This window comes from Anas platyrhynchos, chromosome 4, assembly GCF_047663525.1.
Source record: "Anas platyrhynchos isolate ZD024472 breed Pekin duck chromosome 4, IASCAAS_PekinDuck_T2T, whole genome shotgun sequence".
NCBI classification, from domain to species: Eukaryota; Metazoa; Chordata; class Aves; order Anseriformes; family Anatidae; genus Anas; species Anas platyrhynchos.
In genome coordinates this window covers 12,305,375-12,326,454 of record NC_092590.1, presented here as the reverse complement: position 1 = coordinate 12,326,454, position 21,080 = coordinate 12,305,375, and the positions used below count along the sequence as shown (strand labels likewise).

The 21,080-nt window shown below is 41.3% G+C and overlaps 1 protein-coding gene across 7 annotated transcripts in view; it reads left to right on the top strand.

Moving 5' to 3' along the window:
• Positions 1-21,080, top strand: part of BMPR1B (bone morphogenetic protein receptor type 1B) — a 257,236-nt gene that overhangs the window by 166,560 nt on the left and 69,596 nt on the right. The window contains exon 1 of one of the 7 annotated variants that reach the window (XM_027456187.3): positions 9,845-10,085. The exons of the other annotated variants lie outside the window; for them this stretch is intronic. The gene's annotated coding sequence lies outside the window, so the exon portion shown is untranslated. Of the gene's footprint in view, positions 1-9,844; positions 10,086-21,080 lie in introns of those variants that run through there. 7 annotated transcript variants of the gene reach the window in all.

Here is a 21,080-nt window from a genome sequence, read left to right as displayed (position 1 = left end):
CTAGTCTCTCCTGACTGAAACGAGCACTTGTGCATTTGCCATTTAAGTGCATGTAAATAGGGACAAATCCTATTAAACTGTAAATGATGAGACTATGTACAGTGAAAGAAAACCTGACCATTCGGATAGAAGTACTTGGTGCTGTAACTTTTTATTTTATTTTTATTTGTAATAAAGCCTAAAAATTGTTCCTGCTTCCCTGTAGAGCAATTTAAGACATCCCAGCTTTTCCTACTGCCACTCTTACTGTGTCACTGAAATCTGCTCACCACCAGGACTTCTGGGTCCAGAGCTCTCCTCAATGGAGATCCCTCTCCTTGAGGGACCTCAGTGGTCCCTCAGTTGTTTCAGGACACCCATAGCATGGTTTGGAAGATCTAATAAGAGGCGTATCTATAAATAGCCACTGTTGTTTCACTCTGTTCCTTTTGGGGAGGCTCTTCTCCCCATCTGGTGAATGGCTGAGACGGATGAGTGCATGCAGGGAGAGAGATTTTGAGAGATTTTTCTACATTTAAACAAATGTATCTGTAGGTAAATGAATACATTTAGCATGTAATTCATTTCACACACAGGAGATATTAAGGATTATATTGTAAATGCTGTGGGTTTTATTTGTTTTTGTTTTTAATAGCTGTAGAGACAGACAGCAAAGAGAGCTGCTGCATCTCTGTATTTGCTTCAGCTTTGAGCAATGCTTTGGTTCTGCTGCACTTTTAGGTTGATGAGGTTTGCACTTTGAGGAGGGGTTTGGATGACTTTTTTTTTTTTTTTTTTTTTTTTTTTAATGAGATGGTTTAAACAGCCAATCCTCGCTGCACTCACCCAGGCTAAGGAAATCCTGTATGAACTGGAAAGTGTTAGAAAGGATTTAATGAGATTATCATGAACTGTTACTTCACAAAAAATCTTAAACCCCCGAGCAGCTGTGCTGTGTAACTGGGGACAGGTGAAGGAATTTGAAGAACTAAAGAAGCTGTCTACTTACTTAAAGAGGCAGAGCCAAGTTTCGTTATATTTAGTATTCACGTTAGCTAAGAAAACTCAAGCCAGCAAACAAAACCTTTCTCTGAGAGGGGGGCTACTGTTGAAATAAATGATCTTAGAGTGTATAATTATTTTTAGTACTATTACAGAATCGATACTGAAATTACTACTTGAAAATTCACTAGCCCAGTGTAGCGTAAATGTTTCTCCTTGCCTTCAAGTTCAACAGGGCAGTCAGATGTGATTCAGAGATGTCATACTGTGTCCATGTCTTGTTAGAGATTGCTTTGAGGTATTGATGTGTCTTCTATTGTAACACACAACATTTAGTAGCAATGGAGTGAAAAAGGCTTTTTTTTTTTTTTTTTCCTGTTATTCCATAATGTGCTTGTGGTAAACCTGCAAGTACAGATGAGAATGTTTCAATGACAAGTACTGCTTGTGCTCTTTGCAGAGTTGAAGCCACAAAATGCAATCACTGTTTGTGCGTTCGGTGACTTCTGTAGTCTTCACGCACCTGTCATTGAAGGAAAGTTATAAATAGTGGGTGTGTGTTATGGCGTTAATCTCCTAGGAGGCCTGGGTACCGAAGAGCAGTGTGGTTCCTCACAGTGATCTGCTGCCGTGAGGTCCAAGCTAGAGCAGTGTGATTGCAAACAGACTGACAGGTTTCTTTGCTCAGTTAAGAGAAAAAAAAAAGAAAAAAAAGGAAAAAAAAAGGTAGTTTGAGCTGGAAATGGTTAACCAGTAAGAGGTTTGTAAGAGCAAAATCTGTTATGTGAGTATGTAGTGTTGGATTTATTTTGGCAGATACCTGTCTTGAATTTGTAGGACACTTTCCAAATCCACCAGAAATGCAGTTTTTGGAGAAAAATATATATTATAAAAATTCTTTCTCCATTTTTTGTTTGGGAGAACAGTTAGGATACTGAAATACAAACTGTGGTGAAAGGACCTTTGGAAATACGAAACTACAATTCTACTAAGATACTCATGGAATCATTTAGGTTGGAAAAGACCTCTAAGATCACCTGGTCCAACTTTTAACCTAGTACTGACAAGCCCACCACTAAACCATGCTACTAAGTTCTTCATCTACACGTTTTCTGAAGACCTCCAGGGATGGTGGCTCAACCACTTCCCGGGGCAGCCTGTTCCAATGCCGCACAACCCTTTCAGTGAAGAATTTTCTCCTAACATCCAACCTAAATATTGCGCCAAGAGACTCAGCTATAATTTGGTGAGAACAATCTATTTTATAAAAACATTATCTATTATTTTTATGCATGCTTAAAACCCATTTACCTAATTTTTCTGGGTTACAGAAGTCAAAGTTTACTACAGAGTGGTTTATTGACATACATTTAAACTTGGTGTTTCATGTGCTCAAATTTCTGCATTGGCTAGCGTTACAGGCACCATGCAACATCTTCATCCATTTCTCCTAGCCAGGCCAGAGGGCTAAATTTAGGTTTCAGCTTCCCATGGGAGCCTGGCTGTTGTGACCAGAACAGCTTCGTACCTTGGGTACTGTAAAGGGGTCCACAGAAGCTGCATGCATAATAGTTATATCTTTGTTACATGCTCTACAAGAGAGGAAAAGTAAAGCCCTGAGAAAACTATGTGAATGATTTTAAAAGAGTTATTTGAGGTGCATTAGGGTAGTTACAGACCTCTGCTCCTCTCTGTACCCAACCATTATGCCTAATTATCATCCGCCATTGCTCTTTGCATTCTGTGGTCTTGCAGCCTTATTCTGTAGTATGTTTAGAGGGGAAGGAGAATTGGGGAGGATTTTGGAGGCATGGTGCTCTGCTGCGTTAACCAGGAAGGCAGTGATAAGCAACTTCTGGAAATTGTTTTTGGATATATTAAGCTTTGGAGGAAAGAGTGACTTCAGAGAAGGACAAAGTAATTACCTAAATCAGTTTAGATCAGAAAGAATCGAGAAAAGCTGAGAGACGTTTGCTGAAGTGATATGACTAGGTGGGTTAAAGTATCTTTGACAGTTGCATGTTGTCAAATATGAAATCCTGGTATACTTCGTCTGTGCTAAATTAACTCCGAGTACAAAAAATATCCTTCTTATCTTCCTGATAAAGTCAATGAAATCTTCTGCTTTGAGGTGAGAAAAGCAAACAAAGCATTCGATGCCAAACAGATAGAGCTGGCTTCTGAAAGTGGCTGCGTCGCTCAGTGCCACATCCTCTCTAGGATGTTTGTATCTGACCACTCCAGCCTATAAAAAGGTGCAGCAGGAATAGGTGAGTGACTAAAACGCTAGATGAACCATCTTCCTCAGGAGAGAGGAATTTAAAATCTGGGGGCACACTAGAGAGGACTTTGATAAGAGGAGACAGAAGGAGGAAAATAAAATAATACATGTAAAAAAAAAAAAAAGGCAAATTGGATTCCTCCATTTAACCTTTTACATAATAAAAGACAGGAGACATCCCAATTAAATTAAAAAGCGATGCGTTTAAAATATAATAAAAAGCAAATTCCTTTTATTGGAGACAGGAATACGGACTAACCAAGCTGTTGGCCTGATCCAGCATGTCTGTTCAGGGACTGCTGTGGTCTATGACCTTTTGGGGATGCCTTTAACTTTTGTAGCTAGGTGAGTTTTTGTTTTGCCACTGTCTGAGACATCTGGACACTGGCCTGCTATAGGTCAGAAGCTAGATAATGGAGGTGAATGTACTGTGATGCTGTGCTCAGGTGTTCGGCTTCCAGTTTGTGAGGGCTCCCACCCAGACTTTAGGGTGCATGGGCAGGATAATAATATTTAAAAGCCAAAGTCAGGGTGAGCACCCTGGAAGTAGTATATAGTGCTTGGGGTGGAGGAGGACAGACCTGTTTCCATACCTCTTGTTTTCAGGATTGTGTTTCTTAACCCAGTGTCTGTTATAAAAGTCATAAGTAAAGTAGAAACTAAATGGAATGACATTATTTGAGAAGCTTTGATTCAGATTAATTCAACATTTCTAACAAAATGCATTTCCAACAACAACAACAAAAAAAAATCCCCAAAAAAACCTTCCAAACAGGTCTACCTACAAAACCGTAACTTTTAGGTGCAGCAAAGTGCAAAGTCCTTCTGTGCAAGTTCTCCTTGCAAGATTAGGTAGACTATGACAAAACAGTATACGTAATTGTTTCTAGTTTAGTCAGATGCATCCAAACTCCTTTAACTTTCATTAATAGATGCTTTCCTTTTATGATGCTGGCTCCTTATTGAAATATATTTGGCCTAGCAATGAGCTTTAGTGAAGGTGAAGGCGCATTCTTCCCTTGCACATTTAGATTTTGATCCAGTTTGTTTGTAAAATGTGCCTTTATTCTATAATGTGGTAATGCATTTCAAACAGAGAAATGAACTTTTAATGTAGTTGGCACCTATATGTGTATCTTTGTGTGTATGCTCATATTGGTAAAAGGAGAAAAAAACACAACAACAAAAACGACCTTTATTTTCATCCAAAGATTAAAAGCATATACTAAAGCTTATAGTAAAAGGCTTAAAATAATAGACTTATCTTTACCCTTCCCCCCAAAATACAAACAAAAAAACAACACCACCACATATTAGGCTGTGTAGGACCAATTACTAAGAAAGGAAGATTGTTTTTTAAAACTTTGATCCAAATGCCACTAGCCACAAACTTTGTATTGAATGCTTTGCTTTAAGACTTAGCTCAGTTTTATAGGCAGAACATGGATTGAAATCTCAGTACTTGGTTAGCATTAACCATACCATACCCTGACCCCAATTTATGGTGAGATTGGTGGTTTGGTGTTCATATTTTACAAAGAATGTGTTGCAACACTTGATGCACAGCCACAGCAGGTCATCATTAGGAAACACACCTCCTGAAAGTGTCCAACCTACTGCTGAGAATGGCTTAAGAGGAACTTTGGAGAAACTGGTAGTAGATTTTTTCATGCTGTCACCTCGGATATTATCCCTTCTGTTGGAAGATACTAGATCTTTTTGTGTCTGAAAACCACCTCCTTCAGAGTAAAGTACTCAAATCTCAAGAGAAAAATATTTCTCCCCTGGTTTAATCCAAAGGTCTCTTCACCTCTCTTGGCAGTGTGCTGTTCCTTCCTTTTCTCAAGGATCAGTCCCTTTTGACGCATAACTGAGAAATAGTTTTAAGTTAGGAGGGGGGAGAAAAGGGGCGGGGAGAGACTTTGGATTAGCCATAGAGCTTTCCCATGATGAAATACATTATACCATGAACATCGAGATCTCTTAACCTGCACTCCATCAATGACAGCATCTAAAACTGAAAAAGAGAGAACACACTTAACTGTTCAGAGCATCCTTTTGGCTGATGGATGCATTTCCTATTTATTTCCAGCCCTTCAAAAAATGCCTGTAGTATTACTTCTGGAGTTGTCAGCTGTAGAAGAAAGTACGTTTCCATGGTGTAAGTAGGTTTCAGAGTTAACAAGCATGTACAAGAAAAGCAAATCATACCTTGTTTGAAGAGTCATTTCATGCTGTCTACAGATATGGGAAATAAATCATGTCTGAGAGAGCTAGATATGATGGGGGGGGAGGGCTATTTGTTTACATGAATGCTTACAGTCTGCTTTGTCTGTAAGGATGATACTCCCTGAGAATTTAGACTTTATAAATTAAGTTGGGCCCTGCTCTTAAGTACATTTTAGAACAGCACATGCATCATCTGCTGTGTGCTCTGATTTCCTACTGACTGCATGTCATAATTTAAAATAAACGTGCGGACTGAAACAGAAGGTTTAGCAAACTAGTTGTAATTCTCATGAAATCAGGAAAGCTTAAACAGAGGTGTCAGTCATCACAACAGATTAGGCGTTTCAGTGGTTAGCTATGCTTATAATCCATTGTAAAAAGAATAAAAAAAAAATGTGAAAAATATCTAAAAGTATTTGCATAAAATTATGTGTGATGAACAATAGGTTCATGTATTCCTAAGGCTGAGATTTACCTTCATGTGTTTTGAAATGACTCCATTTTTAGGAATTAGTTTTAAAAAATGACTTTTTTTGTTTGTTGGTTTGTTTGTAAATACTTGAGGAATAAAATAGATTTATTTTATTTATTTATTTTTTTAATGAGCTGGCAAGCCCTTTGTTTACCTTCCCTCCTCCCCACCACCTTGTCTCCCCCCACCAAATTTGTTAAAGACGAATTGTTGTCCATGGTAACTGCAGAGAATTTGTTGAAAAGCACACTTTTAGAAGACAATGGACCCCAAATATACTGTGGCACAGCTTTAAACTTTATTAAGTCTGTCTTGGACTACTCTCTCCTCTCCCAAGCTAAATGGAAGAAAAGTTTGGCAGCCTCCACGCTGTGAGCGTGATTGATGCCCAGAACATCTGAGGGACTTTTGTGTCCAGCGTGCTCTCCATGAGTGCATAATGTGTGAATACTCAAATAAGGTCAGCCCTTATCACATGTAATCTAGGCCTGAAAGCAGATCAACAGTGACAGTCATACCCCATAAGTGAGAACACAAATCATCCTTGCATGCTTTGGACAAGCTATGGGATTTTCTCCCTTCTCGCTCCCATTTTACCCTTTCCAAACTGGGGGGAGGTGACAGAGCAGAGGGCAAACTTTGGCAGATCTCTGCAAAACAAAACAAAAAAACATCACCACAAAAAAAAAAAAAAAAAAAAAAAAGTAACCAGGAGAGAAAACGTGCCTGGAATACTACAGGACTCCTTGAGCCACACCACAGGGGGATGGGGGCTGTTTGCAAGGCGATGGTGTCCCCGCACACTGGGGCTGCTGCTGCCCAGCATCGTGGAGTGCCCCGCAAGTGGAATGGGAGGGAAGAAACTTGGGCAAAAGATGTTCAACTCGCTTCTCCAGCATCTTTTTAAGAGTCTTTTCAGAGATTTCTAAGCATGTCAGGGCTTTTGTTGTCGTCCTACCCCTGGGTTTGAATGCCCCAATTTTTCAAAGTAGAGTGAAAGAATCTTTTTGTTCTTTTTGAGTTTGTGCTCTGTGAATAGGGATGCTATGTTTCAGCACAAAGCAAGTGAAAATATTAGCGAATAGTGTCTTAAAGAACTTATTTCTGCCAGCTTTTGTGAAGAAAGCATCAGTAAGCAGGTTTCATATGAAGGGAGAGCCTTCCATTTGTGGCTATTACTTACTGTAGTTTAAATGCTGGATTGTTGTCTGAACTGGGGGGGGGGAGGGAAGCAACAGCAGTGAAATGTTGTTAATTTAGACTTTATTTGTGCTTTGGCTTAGAAAAGTATTTTAATGGGCAAAGAGCTTTTGCAGAACACAGAATATATTAAAAAAATAGCATAATTAGCAGGAAGAAATCAAAGATACAGTTACATCATTGATGACATTAACAACTATGGAAACAATGATGTCACCCCCTATGATGTGGGAATATCTTTTCCACATTTATGATATCTTGAAATTTTTCCTTCCAGTTTTGGAAATACAACATCCCTATCAGTACAATAATTTGCAGTACTTTTGCTTGTATCCTATGCAAAGAATAAATGTTATAATGCTGAATTATTCCCCAGGACTGAGGGGAAGCTCCATGAACACTAACAGCCCGTCTAAAAGTCTTGTAATTATAACACATTATTGCTTGCCTCATTTATTTATTTATATTGCTTTGTGCTCTAATACCAACAGAATTACTCTGCCCCTTGTTATAAATGTACAATAAAAAACATTGCTTAGTTGCAGCTCACACCTTGAGCTCTGAAGGCATCAGAAGAACATGAGCAAAATGTCTCTCTGCAGTCCCTCTCTTTCCTTTGCTTCCCATAACTGAGGTACCACATCGTTGCTCAGCTGAGTGTGGCAGTATTATACCCGTTAATGTCAGAAACACTCGAGTTTTGGATGGGAGGGAAACCTCGTGTGTCCTCCTATCCATGACTACTGTGCCTCAAACACACATATTTTTCTCTCTCTCTCTCTCTTTTTTTTTTTTTTTTCTCAAAAGCAATCAAGACATAACTTAAAGTAATTTATTCTTTCTTTTTGACCACTGCCCCAAGGAGAAATGCAACTTGATAGCCATGTATCTTGTATGAATATGCAATGAAATGTAATTTAAGCAAATACATCATTGACTGTCTGAAAGAGTCCTCCTGCCATCAGCACCTGAGCAAATATCTATTAGGCACTGGTGGTAGTGCTGAAAAAGAGCTTGACGAAAGCCAGTTGCTTCTAAGAGGTGCTGTACTTCTGTTAATTTTTGTATTCCTCCTTCCAGATCTCTGATTTCCTTCAGTGGAACAGGCCAGTTAACCCTGGCTGTCCCAACACATGTTGGCTTCAGCTTCTCAGCCATGGTTCAGCTTTACAGATGTGTTTGAGGCTCTTTCTATCAAAAGCTTTGACCTCACTGCTGCACTCTTGTTACTTAGTTCTCTGGACAGATACAAACTTGAATCAAATACTGATTTTTAAACGCTTAGGTTTGCATTAGCCTGCTTTTTTTGTACCATCCTAAAAGCATCCTGGTTAGATTCCCCATACTTCTAATGACAGCCTTCCAAATTCAGACATTTGCAGCTCTGAATTTATCCAGTCATTTATATTCACAACTGGGCTTTGTGGTATCTATCCCGGGTGTAATATAATAATAATTCTATGATAATATCGAAATAATTATATTGGTGCATCTTGCAGTCTGAAAGGTTGATAATATAAGGTTGATAAGCTGAAGGAGTGGCATCCTACGCTAGGTGTATGCAGAAAGATCTGCTCTGTAGCTTTTGATGAAAGATGTATGGCATGAAGCAGTTGGGGATTTTTTGTTTTAGTAATAGATGGTGTCATCACCATTTTAAATGGTGCTATCACATGCTAAGACATTGCTCTAAGGGTTTTGTTGTGCTTACATGGGAGCTTGGGAAGGACACATCAGGCATTCTTTTTTTGAACGCAGCATTTACATTAAATATGAACTCTAAGATAATTTTTCTGATGAAAATTGATACCAGCTGTGGAGCAAATCTGTAATAGGACTCCTATTAGAAAATAAATAGGTTAGATACTAACATGTTGACTTATTGCTACGTATTCTAATGAAAACACAAGAGACAGAAAAATTATATTCCAGTAAATGATGTATTCCGTTTCTGTGCATAGAGATGTACGTTTGTAAATGCCAAACGGTGTATCAATCAACCCAGCAATGGAGTTTTAAACGAGAGGATGAGGAAAGAGATAATGAATACCCCACATCACTCAGAAGGCAAGAGTAATGCTCGCCATGCTCACAACGGCTGGGCAAGGCTGATGAACACTTCGGGCAGATAACCCTTAGTTACATAAAGTTGAGTTTTGCCTTGCTATTACTACACATTGCATGACAAGTGACAGGCAGCTGCTGCGAGAGGTTAGTTCCATTTTGCTGAGCATCATCCAGGATGCGGATCTCCCCCAGAATTTGGCTGCCAGGCTCCCGGTAGCTACGGGAGCATGGCACCAGTACCAAGCTGAGCATGCATAGTAAAAAACAAGTGAAAAAATCTACTATTCTCATCCATTTAGAGCAAAAATGAGTGTTTTTGTTAACAATTACTACATATCGGTATGGAGTTCATTTGCAAATGTCAAGTGAGTAATGTCCCTGCTCCTTTTTGCTCGGTGGCAGTGTCTATCCTAGCGTGCCCATCCATCCGCCCCATCGTAGGTCGTAGTGCTGCGTGCGGTGTTTTGGGACACCACGTGCCTTTTGCTGGGGAGCCTGGGGCACATCCCTGTGCTGCTGCGAACACTCGTTGCGGGGTGAGGAGCTGGGTCACACTGCGGGCTCTTTCACAGCAAGAGCTGAGAGACTGAAAACTCAATTTTCCCGAGGCAACGCGAGGGGCGCGGGGGCTCCGGCGGCGCTGCGCGGATGGATGGCAGCGCCTGAGCGGGTCCTCGCTCCGCCGCCCGGGGCAGAGCCGCCGAGAGGCTGCCTCGCCCTCCTCCTCCTCCTCCTTTTCTCCCTCCTCCTCCTCCTCCTCCTCCTCCCTCCCGGCTGCCCAGAGCCCCGGCGCAGCAGCACAGTCGCGACCCCCGATCGCGACGGGGCCGGGGCTTCCCCGGCGTGAGGCTGCAGGTAGGTGCGGGGTCGGGGGGGGGTCCCTTGGGGCCGTGGGGGTGCAGGGAGGGGGAAGCTAGGAATTGAATCTTCCCGCGGAAAGCTCGGGAAAAGTTTCTCTCGTCACCTCTGTCAGCAGCCGGGGTTCTTTTTTTGTTCGCTTCGCTCCTGGAGGACGGGCTGTAAGACCAACAGGCGTTGTGTGCAGTGGGAAGAGCCAACTTGTTCGCGCTGCCGTCCGGGCAGGAAAGCATCACGCTAATTATGACCGAGAATGCCATATTTACCCATCGGGAAGCAAAAAAAAAATTGACTTAGCTAGTAGGAAAAGGGGGCACTTCTTAGCAGTAAACAGACGGTAATAAGGCGGGATTTTGATTGACGGCGCAATCATAGCGGCTTTATTCTGGAGACTGAACTCGTATGAACGTATTTACAGCAGCCACCTTTGGAAACAAGTTCACTCGGCAGCCTCCGAGATGGTATGTTTTCTGTGCTTTGCAAACTGCTGATAGAGGTGTGCTTCATTCACGTACACGTTCGCTGGGAGGAGTAAACTGCTCTTTGAAGAGACTTTTTTTTTTTTTTGTTAAAAGTAGCATCTTTCAAAAAGTCACACATAATTTAATGAGACGTTTGATGGCTTGGCTTGGATGTTTTCATCAGGAAGCAGTTAAGCTGCGTATTGCATCTGAAAAGGAAAATGTACAAGCAAGTAGGTTTTTTTTTTTTTTTTTTTTTTTTTTTTTTTCCCTCCGTTAATTAGTCAGCTGCATTTGCTAAACAGTTAAACTTTCTGTGACCTCACCTACAATCCTTCAGTATCCAGCATGAGCTTTGCTGGTGCTTCAGATGACTTTACTCTGGCTTCCTGATACGACATGAACCCGCAGTGCCCCGGTGCAGCCCATCTGTCCAGCAGGCTTCCCTGTGGGAGGAAGCAGCCAGGGTGGCCGTGGGAGCAGCTGGGCTCCAGGATCTGCTGGGAGCAGGATTCGGGGCTGCAGGAGTCTGTACTGAGCGTCAGTGGTGACATTCGGGTTCAAACCTGCCATCCTTGGTTGATTTTCAGTTCTTTAACCACTGAGAGTGATGTTCTGTGGCTGATTCTTGACTGAGTGTCTCACCCATTTTCAGCCTCCACTCCTGAAGCTTGTGTAGGAGGCGCGGCAGTGAGCACACTGCCCTGTTCTGCACAGCATGAGCGGATCGTGCAAGCTCTCAGTGATATTTCAAACCTACTGGAAACCCCCTCCCTGCTTCTGTTCATCCTAAGTGGTACTGGCTGAGTGACCCAATTGCTGTCCCACCTGAGGGGCACTGGATGTTCTTGCAGGGACCCCTCGCTACTCCGTCAGCACCCTCTGCTGCCGAAGCGGGGAGTGCAGCTGGGGCTGTGCACAGCTCCCCCGAAACCAGGAGCTGGCCATAAACGTTTATGAGTTTTATTAGCTTCTCCATTCCCTTTTAAAATTTTGGTGGGTAAGTGGTCTGACAGTTTTTTTCATGTCATCCCTTGACAAACAAGTGGCTTCTTAGAGTTATCCACGCCATGCACACACATATATATGTATATATATGAAATATGTGCTCTTAAAGACACCAGGAATCTCAGTGTGATGCCTGACCCTGAAGGCAGTCAGATGTATTCTGACATACGAGCATCTGTGAGGGCATGGTGAAGATCTGTAAAAGAAATGCAGTGAGTTGCTGGAGGATGTGCACAGAAAACTTCTCCTCCTGCCTGGAAGAAACTAAGATTTTTGCATCTCTGCCAAATTCTCAATGCACAGATCAGCATTCAATGGTTACTCCAAAAGACAAGATCCTTTATGTTATGTCTTACCAACACTGTAGCTGCAAGTGTCAGTAGGAGATTCCCAAGAGCAGGGTTTGAAATCCAGCTGCTCAGGAGCTCAGTTTGCATTGGAAATGTGCTCCCAACTTGCCATCAGTCAGGAGTCAAATCTTGACTTGGATTTTTGAGCTCTTGTACAAACTTTTGAAAATGTAACCAGAGGCCTGTTCAGCACAGGGATTTTTGCCTTTCCGAGGACTGCATGCTTCTTGTTTGCCAGCATGGCTCTGCAGAGAGGGGCTGGTGCTGGGGAGACAGCGAGGTTTCCTCCTGCAGTGCTCTCACCAGCTCCATGCCCTCCTCCTAGGGGCTGGACAGGGGGGTAGATGCTGGCCACAAGTCCTCTCAGCAATGAAAGAGAGGCAAAGTGATAGCAACTGAAGCTGCATGCTTTCAGATAATTTTAGGAGATAAAACCCTGGAAAAAAAAAAAACTTGCAAAACTTTGTGCTGTTAAATGATATTGCTAATGTATTTATTTATTTTTCATTCACATGGCTGTAACACTTGGCTTCCTCCTGCCATTTGGGTTATGGGTCAGAGTCCCATTGCTCTAGGCAGTTTCAAGGCCAATTGTTATGAAAAGCATGCTTAAAATCAAATTAAGAGGTCCTTTAAGTAATTCAGTCCATGCCTCAGGCCAAGTGCAAGGTTTTCTAAAGCAGCATTAATTCTAACTTCAATTTGCTTAGCAGATGCCTCCACTCCTTCCCTTCGAAGTTCCTGTTTCCGCACAAGGTGGTCACGGTAGGGAGATGATTAGGCTGTGGAGCCTACCTTTTGTCTGGAAATAACCCGTGGAGATGCTGGTGGTTCCGCACTGAGGGTAGAACTGCAGCTGATGTTGGTATCTCCGCTGGGTGTAGGGAAACAGGGAAACCTACACATGCAGGACCACAGGATCTTGCACTGCCTCGGGGCTGGCAAGAACAGGAGGGTTGCTTGTTGGGCTGTGTCTCTTTTTGCGTGCCCCAGCGCAGTGTTTGCCTTTTTCACGGTGGCCTGACATCATTTCCTTGTGTCCAGCTTGTAAGCCTTGGTAATTTGCATATCCTTTTTCAGCAGAGGGTCGTTTGGCAAATTGTTTCTTTATTTGTGCCATCGCATGTGCACATGTTACGTTATACTGCCTGCGTGTTATGCTATCCTGGCTGAATGGCACACCAGGTTTTTCTGCTCGCTTGTCCAATTTCTTGAGAACTATCCTCCAGTTCTTTTCAGCCCAGTAGTCACTGAAGTTTCTGTAAGCAAACCTGCTTCCAATGCCTAAATCATTAGTGGAAACATGACGTAAGACCACCCAGGGCAACCCCCTGCTGAAATCTGCTTGATGCTACATCCTTCCGTTTTGGTGACAAGTCACTGCCCCATCTTTGGATGGAGAGAGCTCCTTTCCCACCCCAAACCTGTGACTTCATTTGTTTTACCTATGTCAGCAATTACTAATCTTGTTTAACTTCTAGATGTTTGTTGGGTATTTTTGGCTGGATTTAATCTTTTTTTTTTTTTTTTTTCCTAAACTTGAGGCCAAAGGGTCACCCTACCAATGGAGGAAGGTCAGATGGAACCACAGATCTTGTATTCAGGATTGAGAAAAAGTGCTTACTAAGCTTAATGATGCGAATGGGAAGGTTGTGGTATTGAGGAAACAGGTGACGAGAGCTCCCCTTGCCAAAACAGCTTTTTAAAAAATTATTATTATTATTTTGGAAAAGTCTCTTCTGCCCCATAATCTGAACAAAGATTACGGTTTGATCAAAAAAAATAAAAATTATAATCTGATCCGAAAAAAGATAAATGCAGCAGGGGAAGCTGAGTTTTGGGCAAATCACTTCCTTGTGGCATTGCATAGCTGAATCAATTCTGTATGTGGGATAATGTGCAAGCCTTAAGATACTGTAAAAATGGAGCTTTACATGGGTGGAGTCCTGGTCCCCTCATTTTTCCCTTTTGGATGTACACAGGATCCTCTCCACTGTCCCGTACTGTCCTTGGTGCAGACAAGCATCTGCCCAGCGGGTCACAGGCTGGCCCTAAACTGCTAAAAGGAAACCATAGGGAAACCTTTCTGAATGCAAGAGGGTAGTGTCTATGGAAAAATGGGGAGAGAAAGTTGGAGAAAACTGTGCAGGAGCCTGATGTTTCTTAGACAAGCAGGATGATGCTTATGCCTGTAGTGCTCTCTGTTGGTGTGCTTCAGCCTCATGCGGCGCGCAGAGTGACACATCAGCCTTTACAATCAGCAGATCCAGAGCCACAGGGACTCTGAGTAGTCACAACTGTTAATTATAGCTGCAATCTGGTGAATACATAAACCTGATGTAACAAAATTCCTCGGCGTAATTACTTGTCACACAGTTCGCTGCTCAAGGGATTTAGCAGGCAGCACTGCACTTCAGTTTAATCCAAAAAAAAAAAAAAAAAAATCGTGTTCACCTGCTGGTCTAGTTGTCACCTGGCAAAGAGCCAGGCTGCTGCCTCCCGACTGCAATATTTGGTGCTCATCCGTGGGCTCTTAATGCTCCAAACCTTGCAGCTAAATTTCTTTTTGTGCTTGGAAGATACGAGCTGTCATTTGGTTGGTGCAAAGCTGAAGGATGCAGCGTGAAGGCTGCATTGCTTTAGGGGTAGGGGTGCAGTACCGTTGCTTAGCACGCATCTAAAGTCATTTTTTTAAGTGTAAGCTGATCCCGGTTGCCATATGGCAAAATGCACTGCGAGTATGAACACAGCTGTTAAATGCATAACCATGACAGTGTGCTCAGGAGTTTTTTACTGCGGCTATTATGTGGTATCCCCAGCTATTAATCTCTCGCTATTAATCAGCAATAAAAGTGACCTGTGGTGAGCATCGCAGACACTCGAAATCCGATCTCTTCAGCATCACACCTGCAGGGAAGATAGCAGTATTTGGGTCTTCCTTCCTTTTTTCCCCTCTTTCCTTGTGTTCCGAGGAGCTGCGGTTCAACCCAGGACACACACAGCATACTTTGCACCCACTTGTTCTGAACAGGAGTTTATCAGTTCCGGAGCGTCTGGTCCTCAGCTATCTGGCCTTGACAAAGATACTGGGATTGAAGGCCAGGCTTGTTTTGCAGTTTGGCAAACGCTTCCCTCTTACAATTTTTGGATGCCATTTGTCCCAGATTCGTAGCTAGGATGCAGAATATTTAAGTGGACCAAAACAAGATGTGTCATTTATTAACCAAAGTAACCATAAAGTGTTTGCCCAGCAGGTCCCTCCAAACACCTACAGGATTTTAAATGGAGAAGGTCCTTTTGAGACTGTCAGGACTGCTCTCTTCCTTGAGTACCTGGCAGACGTGGAGGCTTAACTCTTTGAAAAAAATAATAGCACTGGCATATCATTTTGCTTATCAAGACCAGGGATTAAAAGAAAGTCAGTCCTATCAGTCTACAAACTTCTCTTTGCAACTCTCCTATTTTTCAGTATTTTATGCTGCAAACTGACAGTAAGAAGATACTGCCTAATATTTTCTATCAGCAGATTTTTAGACTGTTGCTTCAGACACTGTGTTAATGCAAGTAGAACTCATCGTTCCTCTGCTGAAATCTGGCCTTAAATTAGCTTAGCACATAAAAGATCCTCACTTCCTAGTGTATAAACATCCCATGAAAAGAAAATAGAATATTTGTGCTACTCTTTCGAAAGAGAGTTTGGGAAGCATTGCGTGCTGTGCTTCTTCAGGTAAATTGCAGATCCCTTTTGGGATGTTTCCAGTGTTGTGGCTCATCCTGTGTCCTTGTAATGTTGGCAGGAGGTATTCAAGTAGCACAAGGAAAGCAGGAAGAGTTGGATTTGTCTCTGGTTTGCTGAAGCCAGGGGTCTCATACTCAGTGAGCAACACAGAGAACCACAGCTCTGTTATTATTAATCCACAGAAAAAAATGTTACTGTTGTGTATTGGTTTTGCTTTGCTAAGAAGACCACATCTGTTTGCACTAAGTCACAATTCCTGATGTGAATGGGTATTTGTACTGAGCAGGATTTTGAAATAATTGAGTGCTAAACTATCAGAAGGATTAACTCCCTAAAATCCTCTTCCGGGCTTCTCAACCCCAAAAGGAGAGAGAAGAGCATGTGAAAGAGAGCACCACCCTCTCTAAGATATTTGCTTCCAAAGTGATGAAAGGTAGGAATGGCTAGGAAATGAAAACCTCATCCTACTCACTGGTAGCACGTGCTATTGTGGTAACAGATCTGCTGGGACAGGCAAGATCTGGACCATGCAGGGAGATGTTTGCTGGTTTGGGGGGTTTCATGCAAGATGTGTATCACTGGAAAAAGGGGGGGGGGGGGGTATTTTGTGCTTCTATAGCTTCTAAACATTATCTTAATTCATTTTTCTGTTGCTGTGACTCTTTCACCAGATTGAGTTTTTCTTTCACAATTCTTCTTAGGAAGCCAGTACAAGGAAAATGTGAAGTTTTGATGAACAAATAGTGTGAAAGTGTCTCTTTCAGACTATATTAATTTGCTTAAATATCTGAAAATATTCCCTTAAATGTTTAATGAGGATGTTTTCATTCCAGCAATATTCTGTGTCCAGGGCACAGTGTTGTTACACAGAACACTGTATGTGATCTGAGCTCTTTCCCAGCCTTCAAAATATGAAACCTTTTGGTGGATAATGAGCAAAACATAGTATTTCGTTTATGTACGTTGTTTATAAATGCTTGATACACCAGTGTCCGAGCCAGGGTTTGTGGTCGCTGTTTCTGGAATGAGTGGTTTGAATAAAAGCTGAGCAGTCTACAGGAAACATAAGCATCTCAGAAGCTCATGTGAATACCGCTGCTGTAACCTACCCTAACCTGGTTGGGTGAAAAATGTGGTTTCCTGTCTTCATTCGAAAAAGTGTTTTTCAGGCTTACTGACATGCATCCTGCAAATTTAATTTTCATAAATATTTCATCTCTTTCTTATGCTCAATTTAATCTATCAAAGCCACACAGTGTAAGAGACATCTGGGATTGTGCTTAAGCAGCTGGGTTTCATTTGCAGAAGGTTTCTAGCAAATTTCTTGTTCTTGCCAGCCACAGTGTGTCTTGGTGACTATGCAGTAGCATTGGGAAATTCAGCATGTGGTACGTAGTTTCAGAAACAAATGGGTTTAGTTTCTTTCTTTACCTGGGTTAGGTATCATCTACGGCTTTTAATGGATGGCTCTGTCCTATGTCTCTCTGTCTGGTCAGCCCAAGCAATAAGATAATTTTTACATATGTGACTTAGCTTATTAAAAAGATAAAGCAGGAGTAGTATTGATTCCTCCCTTTTATTATTACTTTCTAAATGTCCATATGAGAAAAGTAAGTGACTAAAGATTAAACTGTAGGGAACCCTAGCAAATCAGAATCAGAACTGAAGAAACTCAAAATGCACAATTTGCTGGTGTGCAGGTTCACTCTGTGCAGAAGTTGCCATGATTTGTGTGAGCTGTGCTAACTTTGTTACAGGCTGAACTTTTACAGCAACCAGCTAGAATTTTCCTTTAAAAAAGAAGCACAGAGATCACATTCTGAAGTGTAATGATTAGTAAGCCAATTCCATGTTGACATAAGCTGCAATCAAATTAAATATATGTTTAAATATGTGGTGTGAAGTATGAGGATAAAAGCAATTCCTGCGCTTCCCAGACCAATACATACTGCAATGGTGTATGTAAGCCAACGTTATTTCCTTTTGGTAAGGCACTTTTATCAGAAATAAAAGGGAGGCATGAACATGGGGTGGTCTTTTTCCTCACTGCTGGCTTTATCACAGTTTGTCTTGTTTCCTCCTGCCCAAATAGATGCTACTTATTGTGTGGTATCTGAAGCTCTTATTCACCAACTAAAATGTGTCAGCATAGATTGTGCAGGATCATTGTGCAGAATAGAAGTATTTGACATCGGGTTGATGAAAAGGGCTGTTCCTGAGGTACTCCCCTCTCGTAGATAAATTTGTTGTGTCCCACCTTCATGGGGCAACCCAAGGTGCTCCTGGGACATGCTCTGATTTATTCTTTCAGAGCAGGTTAGCAGTTGGAAGCTGAACTCAGCTCCATTTTTCTAGTCTTAAATCCCAATGCCTCTTGAGTAAATCAATATCACGTTATACTAACCTTTCTGTTGTGACATGAGAACTCGATATTTCTGTTTAAGAAGCTAAATATATTTTATTTGAATATGGATCACCAAATAGATTTTGTTGAATGAGAACTGCCTGTGGGAAGCCACCAGCTGAAAATACAGCTATAGATGAAGAAATAACATTGCCTTCATCTGAATCTGTCACTAATGCCTTCAGTTTCGTGAATAAATTCAGGCTTCAGGAGCATTATTTCTGATCAGTTTTGAAAGACCTGGAAGGTCTCATAAATGCCACTATTTGTTAAATGTACTTTTCTTCATGTTCTCTTAAGAGTTTGGTTGTCAGTAGCTGCCTGAAGGTGTACTTAGGTTTATGAATTTTGTTGCTTTCTATTTATCTTCCAGTTTATGTGCCAGGAGGCATCAGTAAAAAGAAGGAAGGTTAAAAAAAAATAATCTTCCATAATTATGATTTTTTTTTTTTTTTAAATTTTATACCTGATTTTGTCCAAATCTGTTGTTATTAAGAATAAAATGGAGGTGGGGTGGGTGTCAGGAAAAACTCTGGCTATAGCTGCAATAAAGGACATTTAGAGAGGTTTCTTACTGCAGATAGGGATAGACACTTGAGATTTTCTGATGTGAATGTCACAGAGCCAGAGAAGAAATGAGGCTGGAAAGGAACCTCTGGGGTCCATCTGGTCCAAACCCCGGCTCAAGCAGGGCCACCCAGAGCAGGATGCTCAGGACCACGTCCAGATGGCTTTTGAAAATCTCCAAGGAGGAGACTCCACAACCTCTCTGGCAACCTGTGCCAGTGCTTGGTTATCCACACAGCACAGAAGTGCTGCCTGGTGTTCACAGGGAACCTCTTGTGCTCCAGTCTGAGCCCACTGCCTTCTGTCCTGGCACTGGGCACCACTGAAAAGAGCCTGGCTCCATCTTCTTTGCACCTTTTCTTCAGGTATTTATAGGCATTGATAAGAATTAGGTGTTGTGTTCATTAATTTAAACACAAGTGTCTTTTAAAATCTTTCATCCTGTTTGAAGTAAAATAAGGAGTATGGTGTGAAATTTGGATTGTGGTCTCAAAACTCGTTAAGATGTTTATGAATTAAAGGAAGAAATGGCAAGCCAACAACAACAACAACAAAATAAATATATATATATATATAAAGATACAGCTGTCTGTGGAGGTGGAAATGTTACAAACAAAAGGTGTTTGAGAAGGGTGTTTTTGTCACTGGAAGGAAGAAAGATAAAGAGCAATCAAAAGAAATAAGGGGAATAAATTCTGTGAGTGGAGTACTTCCACTGGAAATAATGTGGTCCTGATCTGCAGCAATTTTTTTTAAAGTTTGCAGCAAATTTTAAAGTTTGCAGTTTTTTGAAGCTTGCCTTAAACTGACGCAAACCGACTTTTCTCCAGGCCAGAGGGAGTTGAAGTGTTTTATAAGAACTGGGGAGGATTCAAGAGGGACTATCTACTGTCATCGTACTATAGGATTTTTTATTTATTTTTTAATATAATGTTGTAACTTTTCCATAAATCACTTAGAACTTTGGGTGGAAAAAGAGCTAGTCTCTTCGGAGCTCTACAGACACGCACTTGGGTCATGTACATTTTGTTTAGTAACAAAATAATACCACCAAAGAAGAACAAACTAAACCTCATAAACCAATAAAATGAAATGGCACTAAGTTATGGAAGCACATAAAGTGCCTGGACAGTCGTTTATATAAAAACCTAACCTTTGTGACCAAGTTTCTTCCAGTCCCAGGAAGCGTCTGCCAAGCACATTTCCCTTAAGCATGCTTGTGCGCTAACCTGTCACTCCACCACCCAAAATGTGTTCACATCAGCTTAACGATATGTTGCTTTTGTAACAAATACATGACTTTACGTTTATTTTAGGTAAAAGAAATAACGGCCGAGCTGATGTAAAAAGAAGGGAAAATCTGTTTCTAAAACACACTGTTTTTAAAAGGTGAAGATGCTCCTATTTTTCCGCAAGTTCTGTAAGAAACTTGTTTGTAGTTTCTCCTATGTGTTTGGAGAGCTAGGAGGGGATGTAATCCTTAGGTTTACAACCTCGGACGCCAGCATCCACTAAAGACAAATACTTGCACCTTTAGGTTTTTACATCCTAGGATAAACACGACGTTGTTTCTGGAAAGCTACTTCATGATTTTTGGTGGACAGTTTTTAGATGGGCACTGCATTGGAGAAGGGCTGCATACTTGCCATTGGAAGCTTGTTGACAACTGGAGAAAACAGGAATTGGTGAGAAAATTCCCGTGACTGGTGTCCTGCTCTCCCTTCCCTCCAAACTGCATGTTTCTGCTAGTGAGCAAACATCTTCTGTACCTGACTTGAAGAGCTAGAGGAGCTCTGTGATCCTGTAGTTAGGTTTAACTCCTATACTTGACATCAAAATGGATTTGAAGAGCTCACTAAAGATGTTGTGTAAATCTTATTATATTGTATAGATCTAAAAGATTTACGACAATTTGTACCTCTGAAACTGTTGGCTAAAATTACAAGGTTTATTATTATTATTATTATTATTATTATTATTATTATTATTATTATTATTACTGCATGGAAGCATTGATGCTTTTGATATTCTCCATATTTGTCAATGTGCTTTGTTTCTAGTGTGTGGACAATGTTTTTTTGGGGAGTAGAGTTACAAATGGCATGTGAATGCGGCATCAAACCCATCACAGCAACCATTTGGAATCAAAAAATCTCTTTAGTTTTCCTCTCCATATCTCTCTTGCGTTTTTAATGTTCCGTGTTGGTAGTAATAGAAGAGAGGACCTTATCAAAGGAAATGATGCAGCCAGATTTTATGAATATGCAATTTATTGTTCAGTCTACTAATGACCTTTTAGAGATATAAAATCAGATTGGGATTTCGAAATCTTAGGTTCTTTCTGCAGCTCAGTAATGTAATGCCACTTAGATGGACATCCGTTTTGCAGATCTAGATCCATAGGCATTCTTTGGTTGAATCAAATTCAGATGATTTCAGTGAGAGGCACAAAGATACCTTTGT